Below are 9,826 nucleotides of genomic sequence, written 5' to 3'. Positions count from 1 at the left end.
CAAATAGACAAGTTCCCCCGGCAGGAATAAAGACCAGCTTGGGAAGAAAAAAGGAGAAAAAAAAGAAAAGAAACCCCGTGGCATTGAGCAGCGTCTGGTGACTTTGTAGTGTCAACCGCTGCTCTCTAAACATGACGCTGAAACTGCCTCACTCGCAAGGTTACCGAAAACCGGGGAGAAAAATGAACCGTAATGATAATAAAAAAATAAAACCAAGGCCAGGTTTGCCTTTCTGCTGCTGCCGGGAAGTGCTGACAAAGCTGCTCCTGACAAAATCCCAGCAGGAGGGCGGAAACCGTCTCTTTGCTCTGCCTGTCTCCTGCTGAACAAGGCCCACTTTTAATGGGCTGAATACATACAACATACAGCTGACAACAAAGATGTTAGACTAACCTAACAAGAGAGCGAAACAGGAACAGCACACAGTGAGTAATTAGAATCTAATTAATTTGCATTTCACAGGAGAGTCAGAGATGTCAGAGAGAGGAAAAAAAAAAAAACTCCCAGCGATGAAAGGCCTCGCGGAGCCGGGGAAGGGGGAGAGCGGAAACGCTCGGAGCAGACGAACCTGACAGCTAGCCGCCAGGCGAGCCAGTTGGGATGGATGGAATTAAATGGTAGCAGGTGCAAAAACGACAGATCTGGGAGCCGCCGCGATCCGAGGTGTCTACGGGTCAGCGAAATTACAACAAAAATATCAAAACAGCAACTTTTTCTGTTTAACAGCATTCCTGAGCTTGCAGGATTTTTTCCCCCCTGCTCCTGGACGGCTTTGCCAGAGGATAAAAAGAGAGAGACGGTATCATCAGCACATCAAGCAAGCCGAGCTCGCTTTGAAGGGGAACAAGCAAGCGGCTCCTGCACGGGACGCGCTAACGGTACTCCCGAGCGCGGCTTTGGTCGCCAAGGCAGCCGTTTCCCCAAATTAGCACTCGCAATGTGTTCGTCTTGATGTTCAACACCCTCTTTCTTAACGCCGGCTCTTCCTGGGAGGCCAGCGGGATGGGATGGAGGGAAGATTTACTGCTCGTTTGCCTAACGATGACACCAGGCAGCAGATGATGCTGTCGTATGTGCCAAAGCATCCATGCAAGCCCTGTGGGGGGGTGCGGGGGGAGATCTCACGCCCCTTTTTGTGGCATTACCATCCTGGCTGCATCTTTGCAGCGGGCGGGAGGGCCTGGAGCATCCCTGTGTGCTGGTCTCTAACTCACCTGGTTTGCAAGGACGGGAGGAACGTGCCAGCAGCTACGTCCAGACGGTCCCCCAACTGCACGCAGCTCCGTGGCCGGGAAAGGCCGGAGAGACCTGGGCTGGGCTGAACGGGGAAATTCCTTGACTTCCAGTTCCCGCCGCCGTGAGCCGTAGCAGGCTGGAGCCACGAGGCCCCGATCCGTCCTGCAGCAACACTTAACATTTCCCAGACACTTGGGTAGAGACCAGAGATGCTCAAAACCAGAGGGATTTTTTTTTTTTGGCAGGGGGAATAAACCAATAGGTCTGATGCAAATAAAGCAAGCAGGGGGCATGATGGATGTTTGCCTGGGAGGGTTTGAGCAAGGACAATCCTGCCTTGAGCAGGCGCTTGTGCAGGCCCCTGAAGTCCCTTGCAGCCGAGGAAGCAGGGCTTCTACTTCTCCTGCCAACGGGGAATTTCCCAGGACAAGCCCAAGTCACACGCTCCGTATTTAACCAACCTTCCTCTTCTCCACCAGCCACGGAGGGCGTCGCGACCAAGCCAGGGGGGTGCAGCTGGCGGCAGGAAGAGCAGGGGATGCAGGCGGAGAGACCTGCCCAGCGGGAGCTTGAAGGAGCTTGGATTGCAGCAAGGGGCTAGGGGATGCCAGGAGATGACGGCCAGGAAAGGCGAGGAGGGCTTCCTGCTGCTCAGATAAGGTGCAGGAAAGCCCCTGGACCGGAGAGTGCAGCCACCGGGCGCCACGCTTGGCCGCCGATTCATGCAACCACGCAGGGTCCAGCCGGCACGGGGTGCACCTCAGCACGAAGCACCCCCTCTCTCGTCTGCAAATGCACCAGCACGGGGGGGTTAGGCCGCCCTCGAGGGCGCTGGTGTTGGCTGCAGCCCAGGCAGGGGGTCATCGATGCTGATGGGAACAAAGCTGGAGGGCCGTGACCCTCTGCTCAGGGTCAGACCGAAGCCAGATTTGGACTGGGGGATGGATTTTACCCCCTGGTCAGAGGAGGGAAGAGGGGATTACCTTCCTTTTTGGCAGGGGGCATGGTCTCTAGCTGGGATCTCTTGAGCATAGCGGCCCCCCTGCTTTCCCTGGGGCAGGGTCGGGTGTAGTGTCAGGGTTGACGGTGGTCTTGCAACTATGGATTTGTCTGGGAGGGTTTGGATGGGGTCAATCCTGCCTCAGGCCGGGGGTCGGGCTAGATGCGAGTGCCCGTCCACCCCGCGTCTCTCTGATTCTGTGGGGGTGCCCGAATGCACACTCAGCTTGCCCGCCAAACCAGCCCCTGGAAATGATCCTGGTGCACAGTTATTTATCCACAAAAGTCAAAACCCCCAATGGCTCCATCAGCCCTTTCCCTTGAAACCAGACAGGAAAAGGTTGAGCTGGTTCTTTCAGCCACAGTCACGGTGGAGGACGTGCCACGTAGGCATCTGCTGGCAGCACCGGAGCCGAGGGCCGCCGGGCACTCGGGATGCAGCGCTGTGTTTTTTCCATCCCTCCATGCACGCCGTTAACGCTCACAAGAGCTGTGCCGAGGGAGAGGAACGGCTTCTGATCTCCACCGGATGCTCCTGCTTTTCCCCCGGACCAAGACGCACCCCCTCGTTCCCTTCTCCAGGACCCTTCCCTTCACCTCTCTGCTCAAGCAAAGCTCCCCCCAAAGTCCAAACCCTTTGGAAAAAGCCAAACCAAGGGGCTGCTACGTCTGAAGTCATCAGGTGCCGCACCATGGCAAAGCCCGTGGGACCGGCCTCTTCCCCTGTCGGGTGAGCGCCGCAGCAGCGTTGTCGCAGCATCATGAGGCCGTGAGTCATCTAACCACGAAAACCATCGAGCCCATCTCTGTGCACATCGCAGGCCAGGAAAGGAGCACGCAGACATTGATGGCGTGGCACATTTCCTTCCCTGCCCTGCAAAGGGGATGCCCACGCGGAGACTGGCACATGCAGACGCTCCTGCATGGTGGTGGGCTGGGAACATGCACAAGGCAGGAGCAAAAACGTGCTTCAGCTTTGGTGCCACGTCCCATCGTCTTCGCCACCGCCCCCGGGCAGTGCAATGCCGGAGCCGGTTAGTCCTGGCATCCCGTGCTGCTCCGGTGGGCTCCTAGCACCATGCTCAGCAGGGCAGAGGGACCCGGGCAGGGTCATAGCAGCGATTTGTGTCCCAGGCCCCTCCGCCACGCCAGGTCCAGACACACCTGGGAGGGGTTCAGCCCCACGAAGAATCCCAAACCCACGGCAGGACAGATCGCAGGACTCAACCACATCACTGCCTGGCTCCTGAGGCAGCAAGAGGCCACCGCTCTGGGCTGGAAGTGGGGAAGGGAGCAATGGTGCTGCAGCCCAGCCATGCCCCTGCTTTCCTCCCCGGGGCTGGGGACATGGCCCGGAGGGTTGAGAGCAGGTGGGGAGCCTTTGCGCTGGGGGTGCACAGCCCTTTTACACCCAGAGCTGCATGCAAAGCTGTCCTGGGCCAACATCTGGCTCGACAGTGGACACAAGCAGGCAGGACCCGCAATAGCAGAGACATCCCCATCCTCCCCGGGTACCACGGAGCCCAAATCCTTGCAGGGCTGAGGCAAGCCTGAGCAGAGCTGCAGGGGAAGGAAGTGGGGAGATATCCAAGCCCGGCTATGGGAAGGCAATTAGATACTGCCGCAGGAACCAGGCTGGGCCTCAAAGGCCCCGGAGACACCATGTAGAGCCATCCGTGAGACTCGCAGAGCGAACAGCAACTTGCCAAAGCCTCGAGGCGTGAAACAAAAGAGGCCCCTGCCTTCCACGGCTCCTGGCGGGGCCGGTTTGGAAATCATCCGTGCCGGGCTGGAAACGCGAGGGCCCCAGCCCGCGAGAAAGTTGTCAGAAGAGCCACTCGGAGAAGCTGTCAGACTAAACCCTCCGACGATTCTGCCACCGCCGCCAGCCCAATTACAGCACAGCCTTCGGAGGCATTCGCCAACAAAACAAGGGAGATGAAAGACGAACGTGCGGCGATGCCGACAGCCATCAGTTAGGCTATGATATGTTGGCACGTCGGGGAGGCCCGGTAGACGGTCTTCCTTGTTCCCTCCTCGCTTGTCGTTGCACAGATCTCCAGCAATTACAGCTCCAAACTTCCTGCAGTTTCTAACTTCCCGTCTGCGGATGCACGCACCGGCTCAGGCATGACCCGCGCCGCGCCGTTGATGAAACTGCGGAGATCAGACGGAGAGGGTGTGGAGGGAGAACTGGCAGCAAGAAATCATCCAGAAATGGCTGTTTATAGGACGGGGAAAGGAAATCTTGCCATTTCCAGGCAAACATTCAGGCTACCAAAAGCAGATGAATTACAATGCAGGGTTTTAAGGAAAACAACTGGGGGGGTACGAGCCTACAGGCTCACACATGCACAAGGCTGGTGGTATTCAGATTCCCTGGGACGTCGTGTTATCAGGCCCTGCTTTGAACTTCACCGGACTTTGGGCTGAAGGTTGTCCTGCCCCGTGCTTTGGAGCTGGCTCTGGGCCGTGTCTCCTGACTTTCTCATGCTGCTTTGGCCCCGTTGCAAGTCTCGGGGTGGACAGTTTGCACATCCAAGCTGCAAAGCACCAGGGCATTGCAGCCGCGCAGGCTCCGGGTGCCACGTGGGCTGAGCATGCTCCAGCCAGGGCTCCAGGAGCGGTGCCAGGAGCAGGCTTGGGGACCGGACCTGCCTGCTCTTGTGTTTCAAATGCCGGCACATCTGAATGCCGCAGGGGGTGAGGAACCAGACGAACGACGAGACTTGGTCTTGCCCAGTGGCCTCTCCAGGCCATGCTTAGACCCAATACTGCATCTTCTGCACCATCCGGCCCACGGGTCCCAAACGAGCGCTCACTGCCTCCCTCCTGTCTGCATCTCTCCCCCTTCAACCAAGGGGACCCCATGCCACCCTCTCTCCTCTCCAGGGTGCAGAGAAAGCCACAAATAGTCACGATCCAGGAGGGAACCAGTCATGCTGTCAGCAGAGGCCTGGCGCTGCCTAAGCACCGAATGCAACGGGAGCCGTGCACCGGCCGCCTACGCTTCACTTCCTAGATCCACCACCACCAAGTCAGGAGCTCTGACCTGGAGGAAACAGACGCTGATGAGAGCCAGAAGCATCACGGGTTCTCCGTGGCCGTGCACGGGACAGGCGAGCCACGCTCTCCATCTCCCAGCCGGTCACAAGATTTCCGTCCGGAGCCTGGGATGCACGGGTCCGCATGCACGGTGGTCTTTGGAGCACAGCCCCGGGGGGGATTCGTCACGATAAAGACAGCAAGGGGATGGCTGACAAGCTTGACGAGGGGCCTTTTGGGACACAATCCAAGGGCAAATCCAAGATGGTAAAAATCCTCTTAGGTAGAAAATAAACTTCATTTTGCAAAGGGGTACTTTGAGGCTGGAAGTCTGCTCCCCTGGGTCTAAGTTCCCCTGTGCAAAATGACGTTTGTTTTCTACCTAAGAGGATTTTTACCATCTTGGATTTTTCCTGACAGCTTGCAGAAAAAGATACTTTTTTTTTTTTTTTTTTGCAATGTCTTAGTTGGTTTAATCAAAGGGATCATCTCTGATCCACGACTTCGAGAGTTTTGCATTTCTTTTCGTCTCAGACCAACATGGCTCCCAAATACACCCCTGAATACATCCCTGAAACCCTGCATTGTAATGGTTTTGCTTCTGGTATTCAAGCCCCGAGCAGATGCGTGCTGTCCTTGCACCGAGGGGAACAGCACCGCTCTAACGACCGATGCAGCGACCACCCTGCGGCTTTCTAATAACGTCTATTGAACGCTGTGGTCCCGTCTCTCTGCCACACCGCTCTGCAGAAGGCAGCAATTTTTGAGTCGTCTTTGGAGCCATCCTGCACGGAGGGATCGATGCTGTCTTCAGAGGAGCTCTGACCCGGAGGAGACGGATGCTCATCAGAGGCGGCCTGTACCAGGGAGGCCACGCGGCGCCAAGGAAATCAGCCCCGCGCGACGCGCCGGCAGGCTGCGTTTCAGCCCAGCCGGAGGGGAGCACAGGGCTGTTTGGGGCATCGTCCCCTACATGTCTCCAGCGACTGTGGGCCACGGAGACCTGCCAAGCCCAGGGGAAAAAGCAGAGGGTGGGTTTTCCACTTCTCCAAACCAGGCCAGCCCTCCAGAAGGATCCCCTTTGGGGGGCTTCCAGCATCCTAAAACAACCTTCACCCCCAATTCCCACCACCTCTGGCTTAAACAGCCCCAAGAATGGGTATTTGCCCATTTCTGCATAGCAGCAATGAGCCGGACACACAGCAGGCGAGGGGGAATAGGTGATTCTGGCTCCACATACAACTTGCATCTGCATTAAAGCAGGAGTAAAAAACCAGTGCTCTGCCTGCCTCGGGGCAGCTGCACCTTCTGCACTGACAAGTTATGCTGGCACAAAAATGCAGTCGCCGACTCCTCCGTGCTTATCATTGCAATGCGGTTCTGCCAGCCAGCTCCCTTCCTCATCAGCCTTCCCCTCCCAGGCTGTCCAGGTGCATTCGCTTGGCCCAGCCCATTTGAGCAGCAAGAAGACATGGATTTCGGCCATGCTTCTTCTTGCAATGGGGTCCTGGGGGGTTTTCAGGGGCTCCGTTTACAGAGGGATGCCTGAGCTGGTCCTCTGGTCCCTCCGTCCGGGGCCCTCCTGTCCCCCCTGGGGACCCTCCTCGACGGCAGTGAAGCCCCCACGCTCCCCGTCTGCTCACCGCAGGAAAGCAGCAGCATGACATGTTTCCTTATAAAACATCCATCTTATGGCCAGATCCCCCCAAATACATAGTGACACCCTCCCCCCCCCACCAAGGACACGGGACTGGGTCAGCCCCCTGTGCTACACAGCCCTGGCCATGTTCCCCCCCCCCCCCCCCCCCGGGGCACTGCTAAAATGGCTAGGAGGGCAATGAGAAGGCAAGGTCCCTTCCCAGCACCTGCTGCAGTCAGCCTGCTGCTTGTGCAAAGTTATGCTATGCACCTCTGATTGAGTTAGTTTCTAAGGTACACATCTCCTCTGCAAAGGTATTCCCACTTGGACATAGTCAAGGGGTTTGCGTGTCTCTGTAGCCCCCCGAGAGCTGTGTTGGCAGTAGCGTGGTGTATTTACCAGCCGGGTCTCCCGTGGTGAACGGACTAAGGGTAGAGATCAAGTGATCCATGGTCTCAAGTTGCAGCAAGGGAAGCTGAGGTTGGATATTAGGAAAAACTTTCTCACGAGGAGGGCGGTGAAGTGTTGGGACAGGTTACCCAGAGAGGTGGTGCAGTCTCCATCCCTGGAGGTTTTTCAGACCTGGGTAGACCAAGCCTTGGCTGGGATGATGCATTTGGGGCTGGTCCTGCTCCCAGCAGCAGGTTGCACTAACTACCTCTCCTTGCCAACAGACAGAGCCGGGCACGATGGTGGCTGGGTACAATTCAGGTCTCCAGGAGTCTCCCCGGGTCACCGAGCGTGATGAAGAGGTCACCAGCTTGGCTGCTACCAGCCTCGGTGAGACACGGCTCCACGGCCCAGAGGTGAAAGGCTCCATCTCCCACCCCCAGCCATGCTGCTCACCGTGCCCTGCGACGACCCGTCCTCCTCCCACTTGAATGCACGCCCGGGAAGGATGTAAAGGGAGCAAAGATAAACAAGGATCATGCCTGTAATGCTGCCTTGGCTTGTGTCAAAGGCCTGTTTGCACCCAGGGCTGCCCCAGGGTCTTCCTGAGTCAGGAGGCAGCGACTCTGGGCACCGGGGAAGGGCAGAGACTCCTTGCCATTGCTATTCTTGCCACCATGATCAGCAAACAGACCCAGATTTTTGGTGCTCTGGGTTGCCCCAAGGGCAAACCGCCTCAGGCCCAGGGAGCTCCAGGTCCTCGACCTTGGGACAGCACGTCTGGTGGGTCTGCTCCAGACCCAGTGCCCAGCCCGGGCACGGTGCCCTTGATGTGAACACGTGCTCTGGGACGTGAGGCAATGACCCCAGCATGGCAGGCCTGACAGCTGGCACAAAGAGCCAGGCCAGGGTTTGCAGCACCTCTGCCCCAGAGCCAGGACTCTGAAAGCACTGGAGAGCCCAGCCAGCGCCAGGTCAGGGCATCCCCAACCCGTTAGGATGGGGCATAGGATGAGGCATCCCCAACCCATTAGGATGGGACACCAGGGCACGTTGTAAGCGAGAACATACAGTATTTTAGCCAGCTCTCTCTCTTCCCATCAGTATTCCCCTCCTGAGCTGTCTGCACGCATCCAGCAAAGACTTTTTAGGGTGGTCTCTTTTATCGGGCCAACCATACAGTCGGGTTAAAGCTTTCGAATGCAAGACAATGACCTGATGAAGACTGAAGGACGCATGTCTTGCATTTTAAAGCTGGTCTAACTTTATCCTGGCTACAGAGTAGGTCCAATAAAAGAGATCACCCTAAGAAATCCTTGCCTCTCACATCATCTCTGAGCCATCACGGCTACAACATCACTCTTGCACTGCCATATACAATAGCTCAGCCCAGGTGAGGGCGAGATGACTTGGATTTCTGCAGTGCTTCCATCCCCATAGGGTCCTGGGGGATTTTCAAGGGCTATATTTACAGAGGGACACCTGAGATTTTGGGGTGCTATCACAACTCCCTGTCCCAAGAGAGTTTGGGAAGTTTGGGTTGTTTTCCACTCAAAACCAACATTTAGTTTTCCAGTGAACCAGCTGTCTTGTGTTTCACTGGTCCCACTCATTGCCTTTAACAATCCCGCCTGAAGGAACTTGACCGCGGTCGCACGGGACATCGGTGGCAGAGCAAACCCTGCATCTCTCGCATCCGCAGGTAGGGCCCTAACCTCTGGACCCCCTTCCTCCCTGCTCTCACATAGACCTCGTGCAGTCCAGCCCTCAGGAACCAGCACAGCAGAGATCTCCAGGGCCAAACACCCCCGGTCTTGCTCACTCCAGGTTTGTAAAGCGGTGATAGACTGACTGTTCACAGCCGAAGCCCACGCCGCCCCAGGGCCCTTGCTGTTAGACGGTGCTTTCAATATTGCACGTGTGTCCCCTTCTAGCTGAATGCAACCACTTCTTCTTTCCCCGCCATGGGGGTAATAAGAGACTGGGGGTGCGGAGCCAGACCCCCCCGTGCTTTTCCAAAATGAAGGATTTCTAGTGCCAAAAAATCATGAACATCTACCATGCTGCAGGACTCCGACTCTCGCGGTATCTTTCCAATGACATATCGTCACGTAGAACGGAATGAGCATTTAAAAAAAAAATACAACCTTAATCTTTCTCTAAGCTGCTTTTTAGTGCCGACATTAACGTTAATGCTAATTTCATCCCCGGCTCGTCAAAGCAAGTCGAGCAGCGCTTCCCCAGTAAAACAGAAATAACGGTCTCGAGGCTCAACCGAGCGCCTTCGCGGAAGTCCAGGTGAGCTGCATCACACAGAGATGCCTCGTGAGGTCTCTCCAAGCCGATGCCCCACGCTGGCACAATACGGTGCACTTATGCAACGGGGCACTCTGCAAAACGCAAGCAGAGCTTATGGAGGGTGTTCACACGCGGTCCCTTTAATCCACGGCTACGGCATCGCTCTGAGCAGCATCGCTCAAAGCAAGTGACCTAAAGCAGTGAGTCTTGCACCTTGGT

The 9,826-nt window shown here is 56.7% G+C and overlaps 1 long non-coding RNA gene across 1 annotated transcript; it reads left to right on the top strand.

Annotated features, from left to right (window-relative positions):
• Positions 1-257: 257 nt before the first annotated feature.
• On the top strand, positions 258-9,466 carry LOC109280605 (uncharacterized). The gene is made up of 3 exons (XR_002086979.2): positions 258-425; positions 727-878; positions 7,594-9,466. It is a non-coding gene; the product is annotated as an uncharacterized LOC109280605 (long non-coding RNA).
• The last annotated feature ends 360 nt before the right edge of the window (positions 9,467-9,826 follow it).

The sequence above is a fragment of the Alligator mississippiensis genome, chromosome 11, assembly GCF_030867095.1.
Source record: "Alligator mississippiensis isolate rAllMis1 chromosome 11, rAllMis1, whole genome shotgun sequence".
Classification (NCBI taxonomy): Eukaryota; Metazoa; Chordata; order Crocodylia; family Alligatoridae; genus Alligator; species Alligator mississippiensis.
Note: the sequence above shows the minus strand (reverse complement) of the source record. Positions and strands in the feature narration are given on the sequence as shown.